Source organism: Talpa europaea (assembly GCF_964194135.1).
Source record: "Talpa europaea genome assembly, chromosome: 5".
Lineage (NCBI taxonomy): Eukaryota > Metazoa > Chordata > Mammalia > Eulipotyphla > Talpidae > Talpa > Talpa europaea.
In genome coordinates, this window is record NC_140071.1 from 86541785 (window position 1) to 86554977 (window position 13193).

A 13193-nucleotide genomic window follows, 5' to 3' on the forward strand; every position below is an offset into this window, starting at 1 on the left:
ATGTGCATACATTTGCATGTAAATGTATGTACATACATACACATACACTTATTTTAGAATTATGATTAATAATGTATTGATGTAATTTGGGTTGGTATATGATTTCCTTGAGTATCTTCAGAAATTTTATGTTTCTATATTTTTAAAATACTATATGTAAAATTTCCATTAAAATTAGTGAGATGGATCAAATGAAGTTGAAAGATAATAATTACTTCTTCAAACAATATGTCTAGCAGATTCATGGTTATTTCATTTGCCTTATACTCTGAAAGTACTGCTGTATTCCTTTCCAAAGAATGATTGTCTTTCTGGTATATTTACATAGGATTTTTTTTTTTTAATAGAAGCATGTTTTATTTATTTGTTTGTTTGCTTGCTTGTTTGTTTGTTTTTATACATGCACTGGGTAGTCAGAAGCGCGGGAGGGTGAGAGAATTCACCAGAGCCAGAGCGGGGAGCAGAGCAGGCAGAAGGACCAGAGCACACTGCTGAGGGGAGCAGTGGGCAGCAGGAGGAGTCTGCGTGCCATGTGGGATCCTCCTCTGGTGGCCCGGGAGCAGCCGGGGATCGAACCGGTGCTGCAGAGGCCTCAGGCAGCTTCGCAACCCAGTGCTCAACCGCTGTGCCACCAGGGAGGCCCCTATTTACATAGGATTTTATTCTAATTTATATATTAGAAGTAGTTAAGGAATTACCATATGACTGTAACACTCTTTAATGGAGCTTCTAGTACTTTTCCTGTATCTTTATTTGTTGTTTTCTAGAGCTTATAATTGTCTTAAACATGATATTAATATGTATCAGTTTCTAAATGATGTTGCTACTACATTTCTATGTGATTGCAAAAGCATTCCCTCTGGTTATAGCTGCATCTGTCTCAAACCAAGAATCAATTTTTTTTTTTTTCCTGATCCATGGGAATCATGCTCATTATATTCACCAGATTTAGGGCTTCAAGAATTATTTTTTTCTGGACATATGATAATCAGAAAATTGTGAACAAGAACCAAAGAAACAGATTACTTTTGTGTATTAGTGAAGGATTATGTGACACAATATGATTGTATTGCTAATGTTCATGCTCTCTTTTGTCCTAATTCTTATTTGTTGACATGCCTGGTAAATATCACATGCTATTTTGCACAATTATTTTATTTTTTGTTAGCAAATAATATCTGAAATAATATTAGGATGTGTCATTTGAGTTATTTTTGTATAGGCAGTAAAATGTTCTAATATTTCAATGTTTTCCTCTTTAAGCTTAACAATTTCAAAGGCTAGCCATGTGCACACTATTTGCAATTTCATGTTATCATTTTCATACTATGACCAATTTAAGATTCCTAAGTATAAAGGCAGTATGTATTATCTTTGATTAATGGGGGAGACAAATAGTTATTAACTTCAAAAGTATTATTGTTATCAAGTTTTAGATATACAGACATGTAGGTTGAATGTCTTAGTTATTTCAAATATAACAATGCTCAATTAGATTTATAAAGTTTGTGTTAAACAAATATAATATTTTACATATAATAGTTTTCTTTATACTCCATTCTCTTTTCCTTCTTCAATTTCTAACTAGAATTAATAGTATTACAATGATTGGAATATATTCAGCAGAATTACACAGAGCATATTTGAGCCACACCTGACAACTTCAATTGTTTCTTCTGCTTTGGTTTAGACTTATATGCAGTTTTAACTTATATATTGAGGAATTCTGAAGGATTCAATAACCCTAAGCATTGTATTCTAAAGAAAATTGGCTCTGACTTACAAAACTAATTACAAATTTCATAGGATAATATACCCCCGCTAAAATTAGATGTGAGCAGTGGTAACATGAAAATGTCATATTTGGGGGAAAGAACATTAACATGTAAGCTTCTTCCATCTTCAAGGAAAAAAGGGGACTGTGAGAAAAACAAGCACTTCAAACCATACATAGAGCTATATACATATATATATAACTCTCTCTCTCTCTCTCTCTATATATATATATATATATATATATAAATACATATGTATATATCTCATACCCATAAAAGACACTCACTTCATTGGATGAGCTAAAAAACAAATGGATCTTTTCAATCTTTTTCTGGTTTATTAATAACAGAAGCAAAAATAAATTTAAGCATGTGTGATCAATTATGGAATTTGGCGATATGTACTATTTTCTTAATAAAAAAGTTAAGAATTAACCAATATAATTAACTATGTTCGTTAGTTACCACATTTGTGATTATCTCCCTTGGTTTGAGGATGAGGGTCATAAAAATGGAAGATGTCCTGCTAAATTTAAATTTTAGGCAAATGAAACTTTTTTTAGTGTAAATGTGCCTTGCACAATATTTGGGGTATACTTAAACTACGTTTCATAGTTTATTTGAATTTCAGACTTAGTGTGGGAATCCTTTAATTTATCTGCTAATCCATTCTGATATTAGAAAAGCTATTTTTTAAGATTTATTTTAATTTATCTGTGCATACAATAACTGGTGTCTAGGCCAAAGCTGCAGGGGGTGAAAGGATTCACCAGAGACAGAATGGGGAGCAGAACAGGCGGATCTACAGAAATACACTGCTAAGGGGTACAGCGGTCAAGACAGGAGAGGTCTACTGTGCCTATGTGGTTTAGCCCCCTGGTTGGGATCTAACTCTGTCCTTAGTGGTGATAACCTTGAGACTTAACCCTTAGGCCATCAGAAGTCCTCAAATATTAGTATAGTTTTACATCAGTGATTACTACTAGCATTTGTTTAAACATTTCTCTTCTAGAATTACCACTAAGAGAAAACAATCTCCTCTCAATTGTAATTTTGTTTTAAAAATTGACAATGAATATAATATCTTACATGTAATGTAAAACTATACTTTTCCCACAGGTTTTAACCAAACCTGAAATATAACTGGCATAATCAATGCCCTCAGTTTTCATCCTTATTGCCAAGTAAGTCATAATTTTTAGAAGTACCTTTCAGCTAATGGTGTACAAAAACATAAATTCTTCTTTTAAACAAGATTGCTTAAATCTGCTTAATAGCTTTTTAACTTTATACTCAGCTATTAACTCAGAATAAGTGCTTAAATGGTACACAGCGTATTTCAGCTGAAAAATGATCAAAGAAGTTCAATCTTCTATTCTGTATATATACAGAAAAGTTTTTTTTTTTTACATTTCTCAAAGTAAAAAACAAGTACTCAAGTATTTGGAACATCTCATGATATAAAATGCAATTCTATCACATATTTCAGTGTCAGTTTAATATAGTGAAGGACCACAATACCGTAAATATTATCTGGCCAGCAAGAAAATGGTTTCGCAATGTTGAAAATCCACTGACACTTAGAAAAACTGTAAAGGTAATTTCAAAGAATGACTTCACCTCTTTTAAACATTTAATTCATTAAAGACATATATTCAGCATGCTTTCTTCAATAAGGAGAAACCATAGTTGGAGACCTGAACAATGGACATGGGGTTTAGGGCGGCTACAAGCAAATAGATGAAAAAATGTAGCAAATGTAAAATAATGATCTATAGTATTAATTATAGATATGTGAATTATTTGTAAATATGCACTGCAAATTATAAAGCAAGTTTAAGTTGCCATATGCAACCCTTTTTGCAAATAATGCTCTAAGAAATGCTTGCTTGCATAATACTTCCAAAATCTGCCTGAAATGGGAGTCCTCTAAAATGCAGAATGTGTTTGACCTTCCAGGGAAATTTACATAGGGTAATAAATAGACCACGGAAAATCAAAGTATAAGCTTGGTGTATTGAAAATGCCCCAGCAAAGAATCCTATTGTGTTTTGTTATTTATCATATCTCTCCCTTTAGGCCTACTTTCCCTGAGCCCACTCTGGTTTCCTAGAAAAAAAAATCTGTGAATTAAAAATAAATTGGCAATCAATCTAAGTCATAATCTGTCTTTCTCTCTCTCTCTCTCTCTCTCTCTCTCTCACACACACACACACACACACACACACACACACACACTCTAGAACTTGAGGGAGCTGATCTAACACAATGTACTTCCAGAAACAAAAATTATAGAGTTTGAAGTCTATGGCAGTGACAGTATTTGGGAAATGAAGGAGAATTATTTCTTTTTAGCTCAGCGTATTGAGGATTTCTGTTTCAGTAACTGTGTCTGGAAAACACTTTGCCTTTGGCAAAACATATGATTTCTTACAGAGAAGAGAAGTTTCAAAGAGGCTTGTCACAGAATAACTTCAAGCAATATTGACAGGACAAGTTGCTGGCCCCAGCAAAAGCGGCAACAGCAATAGTAGCAGATCTGCAACTAAGCATTAATTCCTGATTTTCCAGAGTCTCTGAAGCCTCAGCACCTAACATCGTCTCAAAGGAACAAGGCAGAAACTGAAGTTGAACAAAGTGATAATGGAGGACACTTTTACTTGTATTACTTAGCATCTATGAGAATCTTCTTGAAGAGTCTTCAAAATAATTGTGAATTTAAAGAGATGGAGAGTTGATTAAGGACAGTTAGAGCAAAAGAGTTTCTTCAACTATTATTTTCTCTATTACTTTATAGCCCCAGAATGAAGTTTAAAATATTATTCTCTTTTATAAATAAATAAAAGATCATTCTCTTTTAACATGAACTTTTTTTATATATGATTTTTTGGTACTTTAGATAAAAGAGTTACTAATAGTATTTTCAAGTGCTAAAAATTGTGTATTATATCCCCAACTATAAATAGAAATGAGATGAAACTCACCTAATTTGGATAGGTTTGCCTTATTTTGCATAAGAGAATTGAAATATTAGGTTCCTCACTTATTTATTTTTAGAATTAAGATTACCTTGACCCATAAAACTATATTTAATTTCTTTGTGTAAATTTTGATGGCCCAAAACTTTTCTTAAAATTTCTCATTAAAGTGGGCCTTCCTGGTGGAGCAGGGGTTCAAGTCTCAGCACTATCAAGGTATCAGCAGCCACTGCAGCATGAGTTTTATCCCCAGCCAGAAAGCTAAATTATATGGCACAGCAGACCTCTCCTGTCTCGCCCACTGCTCCCCCCAGCAGTGTATTTCAGTAGATCTACCTGTTCTGCTCCCTAATCTGTCTCTGGTGAATCTTTTTACCCCCTGTCCAGCACCTATGGCCTACACCTCACTTCTTGTATGCATAAATAAATATGAATCTCAAAAAAATTCTAATTAATGTTCTTATTTTCAAGTTAAATAAATAAAACTTCTCAAAATTTTTGATAAATTGTGGTAAAGAATTGTTTTTGTTTACCATTCAGTCTGTCACAGACCAAAATTTTGGCAAGCAAAATAAAAATTAACTCTGGAAATAAAATCCATAAAATGTGCAAGATGGGGCCTCCCCGTGGCACAGCAGGTTGAGCATAGCACTGTGAAGCTGCACCTCTGCAGCATGGGTTCAATTCCAGGCCTGCCAGGGAGATACCCACATGGCACGGCAGACCTCTCCTGTCTCTCCCACGGCTCCTCTCAGCAGTGCTTTTGGTCCGTCTGCCTGTTCTACTCCCCACTCTGTCTCTGGTGAGTCCTCTCACCCTCCCAAGCCTCTGGCCTGTACCCCAGCTCTTGTATAAATAAATAAATCTTTAAAAAAAGTGTGCAAAATGAAAGTCCCTCTATTTTTATTTTATATTCAACAGATATATATTTTATAAAGTGTCTACAAGTTTTGCAAACACTTTACTTTCAATTTCAATATTTATTTTGTAGCAGCCATAAATAATTTGTTTATCACATATTGAGAAACACTTTGATAAGTTTAACACTGCAAATGTACCTTATATTTACAGTTATTTTTACTTTTGTTTCTTCTTGTATTCACATTTATTAACTAAAATCAAATGAATCATTCCCATCATTCTTTAAAACCCAGTCAACTATAAAATCTGTAGGTATAATATTACCATTGCTCTCACCACTTGGAGTGTCTCATGTTGAATTTGTGGGTGCTGATACAAAGGAGAAACTGGACATATTTGTTCCTGTGTCTTACATTCTCTGGGGCAGAATAGGTGGTATTTATTAAGTATTGAGTAACAGTATTATTCAGCCTAATAATCATTAAGTTAAGAGGAAATGATAAAATAGTTGATTAAACAAATACAAAAAGTGATTTTGAATAAAAAGGAACAGGGAATAATACTTTGACTCATTTTGTTTTTCAAAAATAAAAGTCTGTGCACTGAATAATTTGATTGCAAATATCCACATTATCATTGGAAATTAGTCAATTTTTTTGTTAGAGATATTGTCAAAAGATTAGTTTGAAATGTTTGTGATTTATTTATCAGACTTGTGACTACATTTTCTTAATTTTTTATTTCTAACATTTAATATTATCTTTCTAAGTATAAACTTTAGAAATAGTTTTATTTTGTTAAAACTTGGAAAGGAGATTTTCAGGTTCTTGGTACATTGTGTGCTGTGATTTCTTTAACAGTAACAAATCATTGAGGAAGAAAGTGAAGTAGATTAAAAGAAGTTCAAAAGCATTGCTCGAGATTTTCCTTAAAAAGGTGATAACAGGGCCTCCCCGGTGGCGCAGCGGTTGAGCGCTGGCTTGCGAAGCTGCCCGCAGCCTCTGCAGTGCTGGTTCGATCCCCGGCCACTGGGTGAGGATCGCACATAGCACGCAGACCTCTCCTGTCGCCCGCTGCTCCCCTCAGCAGTGAACTTCATCAGTCTGCCTGCTCTGCTCTCCCCTCTGGCTCTGGTGAATTCTCTCACCCTCCCGCGCTTCTGACTACACCCAGTGCTTGTATAAATAAAGTATAAATAAATAAATCTTAAAAAAAAAGGTGATAAGAAATAATTGTTTTTAATCCTTTCTTTTATTCATATATTGATTTGTAGATATTTAATTTCAAAAGGCAGTGTCTTCTTATAGCAAGATTCTTTTAATGGAACGGTGTATCCTGTAAGAGAATTTCTTTAACATAATAACTGCAAAGTATCTCCCTTTAAAAAAAAGTATGAAGAATATTTGGGTTACTTAAATTCACAAGTGGCTTAAGCTTTCCATAAGTTATCGTATAATAAATCACATTTACATAAGACGGAGGGTTCTTTAGTCTTATTGTAATAGTAGAAAAAAAGATAAAACAGAAACAAAGAAAATGTAAACACTTCAGATATTTTTATATAATTACAAATTGGGAAATAGGCATGTAAAGTAAGATATATATGGTTATATACAAATTGCAAATTTCCTAATATTTTCTTGCTCCAGTAAAGTTGTTGAGGTATATACTTTCAAGCAATAGCACCATTAAAAAATTGTTTATCAATAATTGAAGAGTTATCAAAAAGCTACATGTCCTTCAATAAATAAGTGCATATAACTTTGCAGGTATTGTAGTTTATTTTTTTAAAGACTATTAAATGAACTGACCAAGTTTGTTCACATTTTCCCATAATTGGAAAGCTAGCAAGAAGAAATAGCAGTGTGTGATGACAAAGACTTACTTATTTACTTAGGAGCAAAACCATTATGCTATCTATAGCTAGTCTGGTATGTACTGTGCTATGTGGTCCCTATTCATCAATGATGTTTGTGTCACTTCAGATGGGTTTTCATGTACTTTATTTTAAAGTCCATGTTATATGCTTTCTCTGATTTAGTTACAAAACATTATTATTCATTATTATTGATTATGCTTTCAGATGGAAATCAACAGATGCAAATCTGCTTATGAAAGAGAGATGATTTATATTTGCATGATTAAACATAGCTGGAACCACAAGTTTGCCTTAATTTTTCCTTTAAATCAAGTGGACTTTCCAAGATCAGCACAAAGCTGACAATATTGCCTTTCTATGTTCTTGATATTAATCAAATTTCACAAGTAGTAAGGCAAACTATTATGAAGACTTATATTGTAAAGTTAGTTAAAATTTGTTTTAGATTCAATAAAACATGGCTATGTCTTTTGTAATGGGAAACGAAATAGTAACAAAATAATATTCTAAATAATTTTACCAAAAATATGTATATTAGCTGTGAGACTTGGATGTAGCCAATGTGGAGCATTTTAAGTGAGAGACTCAGTCAAATGCACATACATTATAAATTATTTTAAAATACTTTTTTTATAGGAATAAGCTAAAATGTTCTAATGGGGGAGATTTAGGGATGAGTAGCAAATTTGTGAAAAGCACAGAAGCTCTGAGCCTTTTCCCTATACTACGTGCTGTAAGAAAGGCATCTCTTCTAAATGGCTGCTCCTGAATAAAATTCACACAGATGGTTGTGTTTATCATGCAACAAGTGTTGGGTGATAGAAGGGAGACATTGAGCTGGCACACTGAGGCAGAAACCACCTCTTGCCACCCTCCAGATGTTGCCTTCTGTAAGCTCAATGTCACTGATCAACAGGAGTACAAACAGGGTGGTTAGATAGCTTCAGAAAGTCGGGGAAACGCCACACTCTCCACTGCATGACCTCCTGAAGTAACCACAGTAAACTCAGAATTCAAGCAAAGGGGAATTCAGTAGCTGGTAGTCCATGTTTGAAGTGAGAATTGGTGATTACACTCAGCATGTGATCTCTGGCCTCATCTGAAGTTCCCCACTTGATACTGCTGGAGAATGCAGAATTTCTGAAGAGATCAAAAACAGCTAAAAGAACAACAAAATCACACATGGCATCTTGAGACCTCAAGCAAATACGACTTCCAAAGGAGGGAATACTTCCCCAAAACTTAACCACAAATATATGGGAGATATTATCTTCCTATCAGACAGAAAGTTCTAAATTGCAATGATAAAGAAGTTTTAAAAAAATGGAAGAAAATATAGGGGAAAAAAAAAAAGAAAGTCATGACAAATATAACTACCAATCAGAAATTAGAAATTAAAGATTTAAACAAGAAAAAAAAAAAAGGAATTGCAGGATGTGAAATAGCAATGAAGTATGTAAAAAAATAAAGCAGAAAACAATGAAAGTAGGCTAGGCTGTACTGGTGACCATGAAGCTCTTCAAGCTTTATAAAGCTCTTCAGGCTTCATAAGAATCCAATTAGGAAAGGAGGTAACCTAAAAGTGATGAGCATTCCAGAAGAGAAAGAGTGATATAGTGGAACACAGAACATACTGAAAGAAATAGAGAATTTTGGGGCTCCCCTGGTGGCGCAGTTGGTTGAGCGCCGAGCTGTGAAGCTGTCCACAGCCTCTGCAGCACCATTAGATCCTGGCCCGCCAGCGAGGGTCCCACATGGCGCACAGATCTCTCCTGCTGCGCCTGCTGCTCCCCTCAGCAGTGTCCTCCGTCTGTCTGCCTGTTCTGTTCCTGGCTCTGGCTCTGGTGAATCCGCTCACCCTCCTGCGCTTCTGACTGCACCCAGTACTTGTATAAGTAAATATTAAAAAAAAAAAAAGAGAGAACAAAATCCACCAAAAAAAAACCAAAAACCAAAAACCAAAAAACAAACAAACAAAAAATCTGAACAAGAAATTCAAGGAATTGGAGCCAGGCAACTAAAGACAAAATTGGAACAAATCCTCATATATCTATTTTATGTGTGTGCTTGTGTGTGTGTATGTGTGTCTCAATCATCACCCTAAATATAAGTGGTCTGACTTCATGAATCACAACTCAAAGAGTAGTCATTTTGATCAGAAAACATAATCTTTCTCCAGGAGACATATCTAACCTCCAAAAAATAAACAGACTCAAAAATAAATAAATAAATATTAGAAAACAAACATAAAATCACATTAGACTGAAAATAGACAGTCACACAATAGACTTCCAGTTAACAAAGATAACGAGATAAAGATGTAAACTATAAATAATGATTTATAGATGAGTACATCAGGAACACATAACAGTCATTAATATATTTGCACCAAAGTTACATCAAAATATATAAGGCAAATATATATGTATATATATATATATATATATCTATGGCAACTATTATCAAATCTGAAATTACACATTGACATCAACACAATGTCTAATTTTTATCAATGGATAAACCAGATGAATAGCAACAGGAAACAATAGCTTTAAATGAGAAATCAGAAAACAGCAGCTTAATAGACATGTATATTACACTGTATATTACCACCCAAAACTTAGTACACATTTTCCTAAAATTTACATGAACATGTAACATGAAACAGTGGGTCAGAAAAAAGTCAATAGATTCATGAAGATTTATATCATATGAAGTATATTTTCTGATCATATAGTTATCAAAGGAGAAATTAATCAAAGAAAGGATAATTCTTCTAATATATGGAGATTGAACAACACACTACAGAATGACCATTGGATTCACAAGGAACTCAAAGAAGAAATATAAAAAATAAATATATACCTCAAAAAAAAAAAAAGATACAACCTATCATAATCTATGGGAACAGAGAAAAAGCAGCACTAAGAAAGATGTACATAGAAAATATGTTTCTGAGGTATATGTCATGGAAAGTTTTGCCTTTTTTCCTTCTCTGTTTTATACGGTTTCAGGTCTTTTATCTAAATCTTTTATCCATTTTGAGTTGATTTTCATGTACAGTGTGAGATAATGTTTTAGTTTCATTCTTTTGCATGTGGTAGTCCAATTTTCTCAGGATAGTGTGTGAAGTGGCATTCTTTGTGAAATCTACTGTGAATCAAATAGACACCATCCATCCTCTGTCATTTTGACACTTATGGGTGAGCTGCTTAATGTAGCATAAATGATCAATTTCCTATTTTCTCTTTATCAGTGACAGGCAAAGAAACAGGGGGTCATCTTCTGATTGTTGCAAAAGACTCCACAATGCAAATTACTGATTTTAAGATGTTTGTCAGTCAGTTATTCAAAAGATGAACTTAAGAACCAATCCAAAGATTTCAAACATATCTTTTCTTCCCATAGATGTCGTCAAGCAAGAATCCTAAATGTTTACCCTTCCACTACCATCACATTTAAGTCAGAGTCTATCAAGGAATTGAAATAGCTTTCGAAGTTCTTTATTGGATCTTTGAGCTTTGAAACAACATATGAAAGTCTGAGAAGACATTTTAACAATAGGAAATGTCCACATATTTTGTGGTAATAAGATATGCAAACACCAAGTGATCCAGTGGCTTTGGGTTTGTCACATATGCCACGATGGAGGAGGTGGATGCGGCCAAGAATGCAAGGTCACACCAGGTGCATGGAATATTTGTGGAGCCAAAGAGGGCTGTATCAAAGATTATTCTCATAGACCTGGTGCCCACTTAACTGTAAAAACTTTTTTTGTGGATAGCATTAAAGGAGAAACTAAAGAACATTACCAAAGAGATTATATTGAGCAGTATGGGGACATTGAAGTAATTGAAATCATGATTGATTGAGTCAGTAGCAAGAAGAGAGGCTTTGATGACTATGATTCTATAAACAAGATTTTAATTCAGAAATACCATACTGTGAATGGCCACAACTGTGAAGTAAGGAAAACCCTATCTAAGCAAGACATGGCCAGTGCTTCATCCAGCCAAAGAAGTAGAAGTAGCTTTCAAACATTGGTGGTGGTCATGGAGGTAATTTTGGTGGGAGTGATAACTTTGGTCATGGAGGAAATTTCAGTAGAGATGGCTTTGTTGGTAGCCATGGTGTTGGTGGATATGGTGGCAGTGGGGATGTCTATAATGGATTTGGTAAAGATGAAAGGAATTCTGGAAATTTTGAAAGTTACAGTGATTATGGAAATTAAAACAATCAGTCTTCAAATTTTGGACCCGTGAAAGGGGAAAATATTGGGGACAGAAGCTCTGGTCTTCTATGGTGGTAGAGGTTAATACTTTCTAAATCACCAACCGAGGTTACAATGGTGGCTCTAGGAGCAGCAGTAGCTATGATGATGGCAGTGCCTTTTAATTAACTGCCAGGAAACAAGGTTTGGCAGGAGAGGAGAATAGGAGAAGTGACAGGGAAGCTACAATTACAAAAGATTTGTGAATTCAGCCAAGCAGAGGTGGCAGGGCCTAATTGCCACAAAGAAGACATGTTATAAACAATACTCATGTTGGGTGCCTCCCTGGTGGCACAAGGGGTTAAGACACAACCTATGAAGCTATCTGTAGCCACTGCAGCATGAGTTTGATCCCTGGCCTGGGAGCTACCCTCATGGCGCAGCAGACCTCTCCTGTCTCTCCCACTGCTCCCCTCAGCAGTGTATTTCAGTCAGTCTGCCTGTTCTGTCCCACACTATATCTCTGGTGAATCCTTTCACCCCCCACACCTCTGTTCTGTACCCCAGTTCTTGTATGCATAAATAAATCTTTAAATTTGCGTTGTTTCCATAGCTTAGCTATTGTAAATAGTACTGCTATAAACATAGGGGTGCAGGTGCCCTTTTGAATTAATGTTTCTGTGTCCTTTGGGTAAATACCTAGGAGAGGAATTGCTGGAACATAGGGAAGCTCTATCTTTAATAGGTTGAGGAATCTCCACACAGCTCTCCATAGTGGTTGAACCAGTTTGCACTCCCACCAGCAGTGCAGAAGAGTTCCTATTTCTCCACACCCTCGCCAACATTTGTTGTTGCTGTATTTTTTTAATATGTGTCATTCTCACTTGTATAAGATGGCATTTCACTGTAGTTTTTTTTTTTTTTCCTTTTTTTTTTTAATTTTCTAGAGGCATGTCTTATTTATTTATTTATTATTTGTTTGTTTGTTTGGTTTACACATGCACTGGGTACAGTCAGAAGCGCGGGAGGGTGAGAGAATTCACCAGAGCCAGAGCGGGGAGCAGAGCAGGCAGAAGGACCGAAGTACACTGCTGAGGGGAGCAGCGGGCGGCAGGAGAGGTCTGCGCGCCATGTGGGACCCTCCTCCGGTGGCCGGGGAGCAGCCGGGGATCGAACCGGCGCCGCAGAGGCCGCGGGCAGCTTCGCAACCCAGCGCTCTACCGCTGCGCCACTGGGGAGGCCCATTCACTGTAGTTTTGATTTGCATTTCCCTGATTACAAGTGATGTTGAACATGTTTTCACATGCCTGTTGGCCATTTGCATTATTCCAGCACTATCTACAACAGCTAAGCTATGGAAACAACCCAAATGCCCAAAAATAGATGACTGGATCAAGAAGATGTGGTACATATACACAATGGAATATTACTCAGCAATCCAACAAAATAAACTCCTGCAATTTGCCACAACATGGATGGAGCTGGAAGGG

At 35.4% G+C, this 13193-nt stretch overlaps 1 protein-coding gene and 1 pseudogene across 2 annotated transcripts in view; one reads left to right on the forward strand and one right to left on the reverse strand.

The window, feature by feature from the left end:
• Positions 1-13193, reverse strand: part of CCSER1 (coiled-coil serine rich protein 1) — a gene marked incomplete at both ends in the record, with an annotated part of 1131842 nt that overhangs the window by 486779 nt on the left and 631870 nt on the right. The gene's annotated exons all lie outside the window — the stretch shown is intronic.
• On the forward strand, positions 11061-11802 carry LOC311171207 (heterogeneous nuclear ribonucleoprotein A1-like 2; annotated as a pseudogene). The gene has a single exon. The product of its transcript is annotated as a heterogeneous nuclear ribonucleoprotein A1-like 2 (transcript).